This window comes from Macrobrachium nipponense, chromosome 39, assembly GCF_015104395.2.
Source record: "Macrobrachium nipponense isolate FS-2020 chromosome 39, ASM1510439v2, whole genome shotgun sequence".
NCBI lineage: Eukaryota > Metazoa > Arthropoda > Malacostraca > Decapoda > Palaemonidae > Macrobrachium > Macrobrachium nipponense.
Window position 1 is genome coordinate 31,023,730 of NC_061099.1, and position 14,850 is coordinate 31,038,579.

The 14,850-nt window shown below is 37.3% G+C and overlaps 2 protein-coding genes across 2 annotated transcripts in view; one reads left to right on the forward strand and one right to left on the reverse strand.

Annotated features, from left to right (window-relative positions):
• LOC135210254 (dehydrogenase/reductase SDR family member on chromosome X homolog) overlaps window positions 1–14,850 on the reverse strand; it is a 310,210-nt gene that overhangs the window by 142,755 nt on the left and 152,605 nt on the right. The gene's annotated exons all lie outside the window — the stretch shown is intronic.
• LOC135210251 (serine-rich adhesin for platelets-like) overlaps window positions 2,921–14,850 on the forward strand; it is a 124,232-nt gene continuing 112,302 nt past the window's right edge. The window contains exon 1 of the mRNA XM_064243099.1: window positions 2,921–3,143. The gene's annotated coding sequence lies outside the window, so the exon portion shown is untranslated. The remainder of the gene's footprint in view (window positions 3,144–14,850) is intronic.

Genomic DNA, 14,850 nt, shown 5'->3' on the forward strand with positions numbered 1-14,850 from the left:
TGGCTAATTACATGCTATTATGAACGAAAGAGGCTCACATGTACACACAAACTCACACCCATCGTTCACGCCCCAAAACTACTCCTAACCAGTTTCAAAGTCACCTCTGCATAGCTCTCATGGCGAGAGGACGAAGGCACTGATTTGCTAAGCCTGCAGACTTGATCATACCACCTCGAGAAAAAGGCATATCAGCATTTTCTAAGCTGGGATGTTCTCTGTCTCCATGGGAAGCTAAAAACGATGATTCCCAATTTCTGAGGAATGTCAAAGCACATGACATACAACAATGTCTCATACATATCATATCATATTATTTAAAACATCATAACAAATTCCCCCTCTTTATGTTACACACACACACACACACACACCACACACATATATATATATATATATATATATATATATATATATATATATATATATATATATATATATATATAAAGCAAATTACTACAGGAAAATGATAGACAATGTCTCAGTAAAGACGAAAAGCGCTTAGATTTCTATCTATCATTTTCTTGAGGTATTCGCTTTTTTCAATGAAGTCACAGTGCACGTGACTTCATTGAAGAAGCGAATACCTCAGGAAAATGATATATATATATATATATATATATATATATATATATATATATATATATATATATATATATATATATATATATATATATATATATACATACATACATACATATATATATATATATATATATATATATATATATATACTATATCATATACATATACATATACAGTGAAGTTGTGTGGATACTTAGTGATCCAGCAGTGTCTCGGTATTCCTCTTCTTCGATCGTTTCCAACACTTCAGAATTAGAGAATCATTTTTGCATATCATCCTCCTTTCCATATGATCAAACATAACAAAACGTGGAGTGCCATACTTTCACCTACACTAACTTTTTTTTATTGCTTTGTAGCGCCACATTTTTCAGATCTTCAATCTACCTCACTCAAACAATGCTTTGCCAATATCAACATGCTATATGACGTTTTCTCTTTAATTTTTCTTTCAGTAATATCATGCTTCCATCAAAGAGAGTTTATGGAAAGTCAGCTGAACAAATCCTCAATTTCATCACCAAAAATTTTCATTTCACTCAATTGATTACCCTCTTGATCATTAGTTCTTTAGCATACTCCACACTGCATCTTTTTAATTCTTTCCTGAGCTTTCTCTAGACCCCATAGGTGCCAGATGCAGGTTTTTCTCTTACCCTCAAACCTCTCATCCAACTGTTCCACCTACCCTCTTTATTGCTTAATTCTTAATTGCCCTTCTCTGAATAATCCTCCTCTCCTCTGTCTTACTCTCTCAATCAATTCCACGGAATACTAAGTCACGTTGAGGCCCTTTTATCTTTACACTTGCCTCCGTCAACTGTACCCTTATACCAAAGAATAGTTAGTCCTCTCGTCCTATTCTCCAGAGCTGTTCCCTCCTCATATTTTCATGTTTTTCACGCTCCAACCTTTTAACAGCTCCTATTCCATCCTAAACAGTTACTTTCAGATGCATCCTCAAATCTAGACCAATCCCTTCAACGCTATTATCATTTAAGATTCTCTCTCTCTCTCTCTCTCCCACGGTCAATCATCTTCAAAATATTCCTTCGACTGAAGAATGCAATCTCTTCAGACAGGGTCACTTCATCTGCGTCTTTATTTGTTGAGATTCACTCATGTGTATTCATTAAGTTTTTTATTTCACCCATCAATTTGTCTTGGCTTCCTTAAACATACTATTGTATAATTATAATCAATCTTCTGTTCTGTCATACAACCACACTATCATGATTTTTTTTTCTCCAACTCTCTCACTTTTGGCTTCCTTAAACATTCTATTGTATAATTATAATCAATCTTCTCTTCGGTCATACACCCACACTATCATGATTTTTTTCTCTAACTCTCTCACTTTTATATCTCACCGCTTGCTCCTCCTACGCCAAACCTATTGATTCTATGGCCCCACACCCCAACTTGAGGATCTTTGTCCTATAGTAGATTCATATCAACCGTACATTTGAAGTCTAGGGCAGTCCCTTACGACGCTCCTGATTGGCTGTCGATAAGCCAGTGACAGGGCTGGACACTCAGTCTCTCTCTCTTTCAGGAGAGGTGGAACATACATCCTGCCTATTTGAACTCTCGAGAGAGACTGAGGAGAGTTTCCAGCCCTGCGATTGGCTTATCAACAGCCAATCAGGACCAATCAGGATTGCTTATTTGCAGCCTTTTTTTTTTTCATACATGGTATTCCTTGTCATCAAACTCACCGGTCTTGAACACATCTAAGGTATTGTGACCGCCATTTGCCATTTGGGACGAATTTTCTCCCGCTAAAGGATTAATTAATAACCTCACAACTAACTACTCAATACCAGGTGATGGGACGAGACCAAGACCAACACTGCATTAGATTTCACTAGAGCAACCTGCCAATCTCTGTTATGCTTTCACCCTTTTGATAGGAAAGTCTTCTGCATCTTGAACGCCAGACGGTTCAAATGCTCGTACTCTGTGATGCCGCGTTGGGGTGGGGAAAAATAATTTATGCAAATTCAGTGAAAAAAAAGAAGGGAAAAAAAGGGGGGGCCTTCTTGTCAATATTTGAACAAATCACTTAATGTATCCAATCGAGAATATTTAATTAAAAGGCTGACCGAAACCGATAAATTATCATGCCATCGGGCTGTTTATATCTGGTCGATACCGACGACCAAATTCCACCCCATGAAATTGACGGAGCCGAATTCAGAATCCCCCTTCCGTCTGGCGCGGAGCTGGAGTCGGGAGATAGGTGGGCAGGTAGGCAGGTAGGTAGGGCCACTGACGGCTCCGGACGAAGTGACGGGAAGAACAACACTGCTTCCTCAGTCCCCGTTGAGACTGTGGATAGAGAAGTCGCGCAACTTCTTCGCTCCCGTGGCCCCAAACAGGCGGTGTGTGACATTAGAAGGGGGGAACTGATCTGTGAGCCCTATTTTTCGTTTGGAAGTGACTAATCAGTGCTCGTGAACAAGCTAAAAGGAAAATCGGCTAATTTGTGTGCATACTCGTGAATTATACAGATAATATTTGTGGTGTATTTTCTGACATCAAGCTGGAGTTAAAATGTAAGTACAGACTTTCTTTCTTTCCCACAGTTTATTCAGTTCAAAGTCAGTGGGGACGATATCTTCCTGTTTTCATCTGCACAACTGACAGACTATAAATGGCTGCAAGTGATGGAATGATTGTGCTAAGCTTTAAAATCATTTATGGCCTCTGTCAGGACTATTATTATTATTATCAATGATAATTGTAGTATCATCGTCAGTTAAATGAGTAGTGTCAATGTCTAGCTGAGAGAAAGTTTCGATTAATCTGAAGTGGTGATACGAATAATAATATTATTGTTATCATTATTATCACTGTTTTTGTTAATATGATGATGCTGATGATTCCAACACTCTCCTTATTACTCTGATCATTATTAGTGTTGGCAAAATAATACCAATATTTTTTTTCGCTCAAGGTCCTGTACAAAATATTCATCCATGTCTTATGAAATCGACAAATGATCAATTTATTTTGTCCTGGAAGATGATATATTTAATAGATCTTTACTTAATACCTTAAGACGTCATTTTCGACACAGCTATTTGCCCTTTTGTTTCGGCTGTCCATTAGAACAAAGATGATCTCGATGGATGCATCGAAATATGCTCATGAAGTTTGTGTTTTTCAAGAGTAAACATATATATATATATATATATATATATATATATATATATATATATATATATATATATATATGTATGTATGTATATGTATGTATGTATATATTAGGAACACTACAAATAAACCTTTCAATATGATCTGGTAATTCCAGGTAGTACCCATGGGAAAAAGGGTTGGGGGCGGGGGGGGGGGTGACCCAGGGGTGTAGTGGCCTAGCACCCTCCTAACCGAATGCTTGCTTGAAAGAGGGAAAAGGTGATGCATTGCAGAACCTTCGTTACTAAGAAGAAAAAAAGTGGTTAACTGAAAGATCTGCAAATCAAGTCAGTCGCGCAATCTTCGATTCAGCATCACGCATGATTCTTGCAATAGGGCTCATAGCTGCAATAGGAAGATTATGTTTGAGAAATCAATAAACTCAGGCTCTTCACTGAATTATCTTATCTTCCATCTCTCAAACGGCAGGTTAATAGCTTACTTCGTGATTCTACTCCGCCCTGTTTCCCGAAATATCTTGTCAAAGTCCAAGAATATATTCCCTTAAGTAGGAGTCCACATACCTCTCAGTGGCGTGATCTGTATGGTCTTGGCCTGCCACCTCGGTGGCCGCGAGTTCGATTCTCGGGCATTCCATTGAGGAGTGAGATATGAGTATTTCTGGTGATAGAAGTTCACTCTCGACGTGGTTCGGAAGTCACGTAAAGCCGTTGGGTCCCGTTGCTGAATAACCACTGGTTCCATGCAACGTAAAAACACCATACAAACAAACATACCTCTAATTGGAGAAACAAGTCCACAATTATGTATACGTAGTGTACATTTAAAGCCAAATCTGTACAGAAAGCTTCAGGAAACTAATCGATTCTCTTTTTGCAATCTGTACGAATTTATCTTTAAGTGTACATCTACAGCGAATTTGTCTTTAAGTGTAAATCTATAACGAATTTGTCTTTAAGTGTACATGTACGAGGAATTTGTCTTTAAGTGTACATCTACCATGAATTTATATTTCAGTGTACATCTACATAACTGTGGATGTGTTTCTCCTTGTCGAGACTCGTGCTAATCTCAGCATTATTTTAAAATAATAGCTCAAATTCAGAACTTTTTTTTTTTTTTGCTTAACAGTAAAGCAATCTGATTCATTGCCACAAGGTGCCAGCTCGTGAGGAAGTAACGGATATCCTTTAAGAATATAATTAATAATCAAAATTAATAATCAAAAGCCACAGTAGTGTTAAAAATATATTTTTGTACAATGCTAAAAATTACTAAGAGAGACTTTCGGATACTGCAACGTATCCCTCTTCAGTCCTACTGAGGCTTTTAATGGTCGATATTACATTCTCGCTATGGAGGTTCCCTAGTTTAATATCATTAATCTTTGAAGGGTTAGGTTATACCCTCCCGGTTTATGTCAAACAGGAGTGGCAACAATGCAGGGGTTAAACTGCGCCAGAGTTCCTGTTTTCATTCTCGATTTGGGATTCTGGTAGTGTCCAGTCTCCAATCAGCAGCAGCTTCTTCCCCAGACCCAAAATGTCGAGGTCTGCATCCCAGGATCTCGTTCGTCCAGTGACGTGAGATCGATGGTGACCAAGTACAATTTATACTCACGCTCTTCCTGAATTTCCTCATGCCCGAGGGACAGCCAGAAAATAAAAAATAAAAACTCTGAACAAGGAACGTAATAATCATTTCGCAAAATGTTACCGTAATGGAAATGATCAACGATTTGTATGTAAAGGCTGCTCGTTTACATTTCCCTCTGATGAGGGTTAATAACGTGAGATAGTCTGTAAACGAAAGACTGTCTGTCACAATGGTCTCCTGAGATTCGTGGCTGTATGAAGTGAACGAAAAATCTGCAACGGGCAGTGGTCGAAGTGTTCACTCAGAAATTGTTAATAGATATGTATACCGATAGCGAGCCGGGTGGTTAAAATCACTGTCTACGGTTTTTTTTTCCTTAAAAAAATTAGACCTTGGGGTTAGTTATTTCCAAGATATGGTGAATTTGATGTGATATTTGTGGCTTAATATATTTGCGTACAAAAAAAGTCACGCGTGTATAAGCCACACATGCATATATACATATAAATATACATATGCATATATTAATTTATATATAATATACACACGCACAAATAAACATATATATACATATATTTGCGTCTATATACAATGAGGCACCTTGTGTGTGTCGAACTGAAGGGAAAAAAAAGCAGAAAAAAATTACGGCGCATTTAACTGCCTCCCAAACCGTACTTACAGTATTGTCTATGTAAATGCATGAATGAAAGGCACGTACTAGTAGATTAGAAGCGACAAAACAAATATCTATAGGTTTGTTGAGGAAGAACAGTATAGAAGAGATCGGAAACATCTTTAAGGGAACTATTAAGGCATGACGTCACATATATATCTCCTCATAAGTCTGTCAAAAAAGTAGATAAGAGGGAGGGGAAAATTGTAAACCGTACGAATGAACAGCGAACACTGCTCTTGACCAATGCAGGAGAAGGTAACCGGTACTCGGCACCCGGTTACATCTCGGGGAAATGCAGACGGGAGGACCCGGTACAGAATCATATCTCACTGACAAACCTTCATTTGGTCGAGCCAGTAATCGGCCTACACTTTCTTTATCCACATCAGATTAAAAAAAAAAAAAGTTGATGCTCTTACATTTACCGTTTTATAGTTCATTATCGTCTTGCACGTCTTCTTCACTTTCTATATTCTGCAAAGTCGTCTTTTTTAAGTGATTTCACCCAATCTCTGTGTTATTGATGCAGTTGTACTTCAGGATTTAACATGGTAATCATATGGTTCGCACCGCCCCGGTCCAAGTCTCAAAAAACAATCTGTAAAGATATTCTGCATTTTTCCCTCTACAATCTTACCCTTCGGAACGTGTCCATGAATCTGATATATTTTTCGCCGACTATATTTTCTTTATTCCTTTAAAATTAATTAAATATATGTGAATTGAAATTCCCAACAGTTGCATGAAAGCGAATATATTTCATGGTGAAAACTAAAACTGCCATATAAAAGAGTTTAAATACAGTGAAAAATCGTTAGCCAACGGTCTTAAGATATTGTGAATTAATTATTCGACTCGAATTGACAGTTGGAAATCACTGACAGGACGGGGCCAGACAATAGCATGTTTTTACGTCTGAAGAACTGGAGGTAGATATCATCCTATAACTGAAGATAGTATTGCAATGCTGGAGCTTTCGCTAAAACTACACGGTCGTGAAAGTATTAAAGAAAATAACATGACTTTCAAGTTCCGAAAATTATTTATACAAGTATAAATGATTAAAAATTCTGAGTACAACTATAAAAAAAAAAAATTCTGACGAATGAATTTTAATGGATACACCGCAGAGCAAGAACACGACCTATTTTGATGAATATATACTAAATAATCAACTAAAAACAGGACGAAACGAATAAAAGAGGAGAGTAAATGAAATATATTTAACAAATAAAAAAAATATGGAATTTAGATAACAGGAAAGGGCAATGCACATAAGCGGTTTCTATAAAGACAGGTAAACCACAATAAAACATGAGAGAGAAGAAAACAGAAAACGCATAAGAGTATCAATGGAACGAGAGGAAAAAATGAATGATCTGAGAGAGAGAGAGAGAGAGAGAGAGAGAGCTGGAATTCACCGACATAAGGCTAGGCACGACTTGTGGAGCACGTGCAGCCCAGGGCAGCTCCTGTACACGAGGAACCGAGTGACGCGGCGTACGAACGGAAAGAGAGAGAAAAAAATTAATGATGAAATAGGAGACTAAGAACCCAAGACTTTCTCTTCTTTTGTTACGGATTACTTCCTTCCTTCCTTTCCTCTTTCCTTTCCGCTCTCTCTCTCTCTCTCTCTCTCTCTCTCTCTCCTTCGGAATAGTCCATAGTTTTGCTTTTTCTCCCTTCATTTACGCTCTCTCTCTCTCTCCTGCGGAATAGTTTCCATATGGATTGTTTACATAGTTTTCCATTCTTCCCTTCAGTTATGCTCTCTCTCTCTCTCTCTCTCTCTCTCCTGCGGAATAGTTTCCATAGTTTTGCTTTTTTACCCTTCATTTACGCTCTCTCTCTCTCTCTCTCTCTCTCTCTCTCTGCATCTAACCTATGGAATTATCGTTTTCCTTCCTTCTCTCTTCATTTATGCTCTCTCTCTCTCTCTCTCTCCTCTCATGCATCAACCTATGGAAGTTATCCGTTTTCCTTCCTTCTCTCTTCATTTATGCTCTCTCTCTCTCTCTCTCTCTCTCTCTCTCTCTCTAACCTATGGAATTATCGTTTTCCTTCCTTCTCTCTTCATTTATGCTCTCTCTCTCTCTCTCTCTCTCTCTCTCTCTCTCTCTAACCTGTGAAACAGTTTCCATCGTTGCATTTTATGCATCTAATCAAGTTGTGGACATATTCATAATTAAGTTCCTAGATTTCCTGTTGCACAAACAAAGCCTCGGGTGTAATCTGAATGCCCTCAGTAACCAATACACAAACGGCCTCGACGAAGTACTCCCTCTAAGCTATAATTCCTTTATTTTCAACAATTGATGAAAGGGTGAAAACAACTCGATAAAAAAACCTTTATTTTATGGCGTTAGGTTTTTTTACAATCCTAATAAATTTTCCTTTTACTGAGTCGTTTCAACATGAAGCCATAAAGTTCACAAAACTCTCGGGTTGGCATTTGCATCAACACCGTACGTACGCCACCCCCCCGGGGGGAGGGGTAATGACGTCAGTGCACCTCACACAGTACGCTGTAAGTACTACTTGAGGTACTTTGCAGCGTCCCTTCTTAGGCCCCTAGCTGCAATCCCTTTCATTCCTTTTACTGTACCTCCATTCATATTGTCTTTCTTCCATCTTGCTTTCCACCCTATTCTAACTATTGATTCATTGTGCAACTGCTTTGAGGTTTTCCCCCTGTTACGCCTTTTCAAACCTCTTATTTTCGATTTCCCTTTCAGCGCTGAATGACCTCATAGGCCCCAGCGCTTGGCCTTCTGCCTAAATAGTATTTTCTATCTACCTATCTATCTATCTAACTAATACCGAGCGCCAATTTATTTATGATTTTTATAATTATAAATTACGTTTCAAATGCTTTGGACGTGTGAAAGTTTTTTTTTTTATTAAGCAACTTATATTTTGGCTCAGGACTTAACGGAAAAAAAAATGTGGGTTTCCTGTATTTTTTATATTATTGAAAAATATCAAATAAAGATGAAAGAAAGCTGCCAGTTTAATTTTCACGTGATTACAAGGCGTGATCCGACTTCCAGCTTACTTGGGATGCGTGCAAGATTTAAAACCTGCTAAAATCTATGGTCAAATAGAGCCTTGTTTCACCAGCGAAAATTGAAATAAATACGATCTATTTCGTTAGAAATCATTGTTCTGTACTGTTTAACATGCACCTCATTTATTTTTTACATTTTCATTCTAATAAATAAATCATAAATATCCCGTCCTGAAATTTCTGTATCTTTAACTTAACGCGAAACACGTTTTCAGAGCTTTTAAGGCTCTTCCATAGACCTTTCCTTACCCCCCAACAAGAACAACAACAACATAGTAGTTTGTGGGTTTACTCAACAACAACATAGTAGTTTGTGGGTTTACTCCCCGAGTAAGCGAAAATAGACGCTCCAAGCAGGCCTAGTTCTGAAACCACACTACTACAAAGATCCCATGACACCGAGTAAAAAAAAAAAAAAAAATCTTCGATATATCCGAGCCCTATTCTATACTACTTCCAGCAGCAATCAATCAATCTACATTACGTCAAAGTCCCCTAATTCGAAAGTCGAGGCTTCAACGCACGACGTAACCGGTTATATACCTATGGAGGTCGTTCGGCTTGAAGTGACGCAGAAGACGCCGCTGTCGATAAAGTCATCAAGACGATTTTCGTCACAGAGAGAATGAATGAGGAGGTAGATGGATACGGTAGAAGGCAGCGCGGTTAGAGATCGAATAATATACGGCACGATGGAATCGAAGGGATGGGAGTGAGTCGAAGGGCGCACCACCATAGGGAGGGGGACTCATCCAAGGGGTAGTCATGGGTGGGGGGGAAGGTCCTTTTCACAAGGTTTCACATCACGGTTGGTTAGTGCGGTTTGAGAATGCCACGACATACGGTCATCAACGACAATCACATTACCTTATCATAAAAAAAAAAAGAAAAATAGAGATATGTAAAAAAAAAAAGTCCAGATGACTCATATAGACGGTTCATGAGGCGAAGGAATAGGTAGGCTTGGTATGTAGGCCAATATATAACGTATTTTACTGGACATAATTACGCAGATTTTAGACTCATGGACTGTCTAGGGGTTCTATAGGCCTAAAGCTACCATCCTTGCCCCTTGGAGATGGGGAGATTACGATGAATGCTCACTACGCGTTTTGGATAGCAGACTGATTCAGGCTGACAGCAAAAATATTAAAAGCTTTTTATGTGACTTAAGGTTCCACTATTTTTCTTCAGGCCTGTTTAACAAAATCTTCGTCTATTCGTCCGTTCTTTACTGTCTATGCTGTATATTTCCGAGAGCGTTATTGATACATACGAGTAAGTCTGTAAATTTATTTGCCTGTTAATAAATCTCTTAAACTATTGAACTTGACTACTTTCTTGACTGTTTACGGGCGGTTTCTCATTTGTGTTACGCTTATATATATATATATATATATATATATAGTATATATATATATATATATATATATATACTATATATATATCATATATATATATTATATAATGTATGTATATATATATATATAATCTATATATATATATATATATATATTATATATATAATATACTAATATATATATATAATATAGTATATATAATAATTATATGATATATATATATATATATACATACATACACACACACGGATACTTGACAATGAAGACTTAATCCAGGAAAGCTTGTAACTTTTTTAAAATAAATAAATATCTCCGCTGGATACCATCCAGTTTCAATGAGATCCTGTTAATATTTGTACTAATGCACAGAACTATATATATATATATATATTATATATATATATATATATATATATATATATATATATATATATATATATCGCTCCCACAGTCTAACCCCGAATATTAGTTACAGGAGGTAGTTGTAACGGGAGCTACGCCCAAATTCAATTGCCTATTGGCCCCCTCTGGGACCCTGATGGGTGATGGCCCGAGGTTATGTTTGTGGAGAGAGAGAGAGAGAGAGAGAGAGAGAGAGAGAGAGAGAGAGAAGTAATTGTATATACCATGTAAATCTTAAGCACAGTATGTGCATGTATACATCAATGAGCGTGAGAGAAGAATGTATGCCTATGAATATTCCTAACTGCTAAACTCGGACTCCATAATACATGTTTATCTGTTTATTGATTTATTATATTTTTCTCTTTTAATAAGTGCGTGATCTTTTCTTTCAGTATTTTCCTTTACTCCCTCTTACTTCTTCCTAATGAACACCTAATATTCTTTGGAAGCTTCAATTTCAAGTCAGTGGCCCATTTGGAGGGCTTGTTATTTATGAAAAGATTTCATCTTCTGAATAATAATAATAATAATAATAATAATAATAATAATAATAATAATAATAATAATAATAATAATAATAATAATAATAATAATAATAAGTAGCTAAAGGAGACGATGCTCTTCACATCAATCAATTATAATTTCAGTCATAAAGTAAATTTCTATCCTAAGTTTTAATAATATTTTTATTTGGCACATTATGCTTTAGTAATTAGAAGAATAAGAAAAAAAAGGAGCTAGTATAGCTTTCAGGGAAAAGTGTCTTTTCAGAAGTTTTCCTTAAACGCTCCTTTGTAAATAAATAAATAGATAAATAAATAAATAAATAAAAATATTTGTCAAAAGACGAAATTCGTCAAAAGTTATATTCCTCAAGACGATTAATTTATGAATATTCGGCAACGGAGCCAAGCACTGCGGCACTTTCAGCCAATCAATGCCTAAGACTGAGAAAAAAAAGAAAAAAGAGAAGGAGTAAGAGACGTTGGACAGCGAGACTGAAGAAAGAATGCGGGGATGGAGGTAAAGTAGAAGCCTAAAATATGAGCGCAGCTAGGAGCCAACGGGACGCTGCAAAGAACCTTCAGTAAAACTTACAGTGCGCCACGTGAGATGCAGTAACGGCATTAAACCATTACCGTTTCACAGCAAAACAGTCGAGGACATTATTCGCGTGATTTTCCTTGAAGAGAGATTTCGCGTGGAAAAATGCACTTTACGAGAACAGACACTCCCCACAAGGAAACAACTTGAAAACAAGTGACTGTCAATGACAGTCCCAGAAAGTAAACGATGCTATCAAAGTCTATTAAATATTTTTTTCTTCAAAACATTCCCCACGATTCAAAGACATTCCCAAGAGGGAACATGAACATTACATTCTTCCTGAGGAGAAACTACTGCCCCGTGAGAGACATTCAATTCCCTTCCGTAAGGGGAAGGAAGGAAGCGGAAAATTGCGCTTTTGGGAAACAGTACTTACACGTCAACAGTACCAGGAAGTGCACCGTAGCACATAACCATTATACCTTGTTATGAACGAAGGAGAGACGGTCTGTCTCCCGCATCGGCGGGATTTTTTTTTCGTCGGATTCCTAACGAGTCCTAAAAATCCTACCGGAAATTAACGCTGAAATGGACTACTCTCTCTCTCTCTCTCTCTCTCTCTCTCTCTCTCTCTCTCTCTCTCTCTCTCTCTCTCTCTCTCTCTCGTCGAGGGATGAATTAATTGAAACGAAGGCGATACGAAAACCAAGATTGTATATTGTGTTATAATGTTTCTCCTCTATCTAACTTGCTTAAATCTTTCGTCTGTGTCAAGGTCCTTTCGTTTCCATAGTATATATATATATATATATATATATATATATATATATATATATATATATATATATATATATATATATATAATATATAATTATTGAAAACGAAGGTATCTTAAATTGCTCCTAAACTTATTCTATTACATTAAAAGGAGCGTTCATTTATGCAAGACAAAATAGAGATTAGAATAAAAATAAAAATAAAATACAGTTCCATTAACCAATGCCGTTAACTACAGTCATTTAAAAGAACCACCTTTATTGAATATTATTAATATCAATAATGACTGAAGGTTGGGGCAATAATAACAACAGCAGCAATAACAAAAGCACAAAAAAAGCTCTAAATGCCACATATCTCCGCCAGCGTCAAACACGTTTCAATGAATATTTTTAAAGGATTAATTGCTGGACTCAGATGAAATCTTAAATCAGCGAGGAAATATAACCTTCAGTTAAATATTCTTTCAAGAAATAATTCCTAAATTTCGTTATCAAAATAGACGGTAATGATGCCCAGGTTTCAATTCCTTAGGTCTGGTACACACTTAATGAAAGTCCGCTTTCCCTCAAAAGTAACGTACAATACTCCATTAAAATCTAATTCATTGCTAATTCTCCATACGTGTCCTTTACGGTCAAATTTTCGTACGAATCCACTCAGAACAGTCTGCGTAGTCCCACGAAGATAAAAGAATCGATTAAACTTAATCAAAATGAAAGCAAAAGCACACGCAAATTAGCTTCTGAAGAGTCACTTTGTTTCCGATGACATGCCGAAGATTTCAATGGTTTTAGCGGACGCCAAAGCCAGCATACGGAACGACTGGCGAAGATGAAAGACGGCATGCGCACGGCGGGGGTTACTGGGACGGGGAGATTCTAAATCACAGTCATTAACGCTGGCCCATTTGACTTGACATGTTCAGGGATTTTTTCAAGAACACAGTGGCGGCAGCGGGGAGAGAAAATCTCTCTCTCTCTCTCTCTCTCTCTCTCTCTCTCTCTCTCCAATTATAGCAGACCCTAGTCTTAAAGCTTATCGTGCAATATGGATATCTTGTTTGATCTGACTAATCTAATTTGTCTAACTCTTTAGCTATATATCTATCTATCTAGCCTATGCCAGATGAACATTTTCTATCTAACAAGCTATCTTTTCATCTAATATTAAAATGTAGACATATAGTAAATTCCTTATTTATAAAATGCAACGTTGAACCCAAATTTTTTCCTTGAGTGAGAAAACTGATCTACGAGATAAAGCTCCACTCCTCACTTTGCCGTCGTCTAGCCCCGGCCAAGCCAGCCTCTTCTCGCCACTTGCCTGTATATAGTCTGTAGAGTACAGTTGCTTTGGTCTGAGTTTCGGAACCGTAGGTAATGTCGCCAAATTCAGGACCGGGCCATTTCGATCATCGCTGATATCACAATTGTCTTCAAGAGTAAGGAACATATCAAATTACACTTAAATTATACCAGTGAAACTTTATACGAAGTCGAAACGGTCAAAGTCATCGAAATACTAAATATCCCACTTGATAAAAATAGCTAACATAGAGAGGATATGATTCACTAAATGAAAAATGAAAAATCTTTTCCACAAGTCGTAAGGAAACTGGGGGCTATTCTTCAATAGCAATCAAACAAAGCTATACTGACCTTTCCAAGACATACAGAAATCAATGAAGGTCATTCCTGCTCATTAAGAACACCCCCTCATTCTTGAAAAAAAAAAAATACCAGGCACCAACAGTAACTAAGTGACACATCGCAGGATGGGGGTCTTGCGCCGAAGAGAAATTCCAAAAATGCGCAGCATGGGGTGGCGTTGCCTGGCACCAGGGAAGAATTCGCCCCGAAGGCGAAAGGAAAGCAAGAATTATTGGTTCCCAAGGAAACTACTACGCAGAGGGTGCTACGAAGGACGTATAGAGGAGAACCTTTTCTTCTTCTTTCCAACTCTCTAACAGATGGTGCTACCTTCCTCGTATTGGACAGCGCTAACTAGAATACATATATTTCGCGTCTTCGCTATCGTTGTCGAATACAGGATCAATGTTAATTCTTAATCTACTTGTTTTTCTTCCTTCTTTGGTTGGGCCGTTTAGCCTTACAATGACTAAATTAGAAAATTAGTGGTTGCAACAGAAGCGACAACTCGTGGTTCTGTTA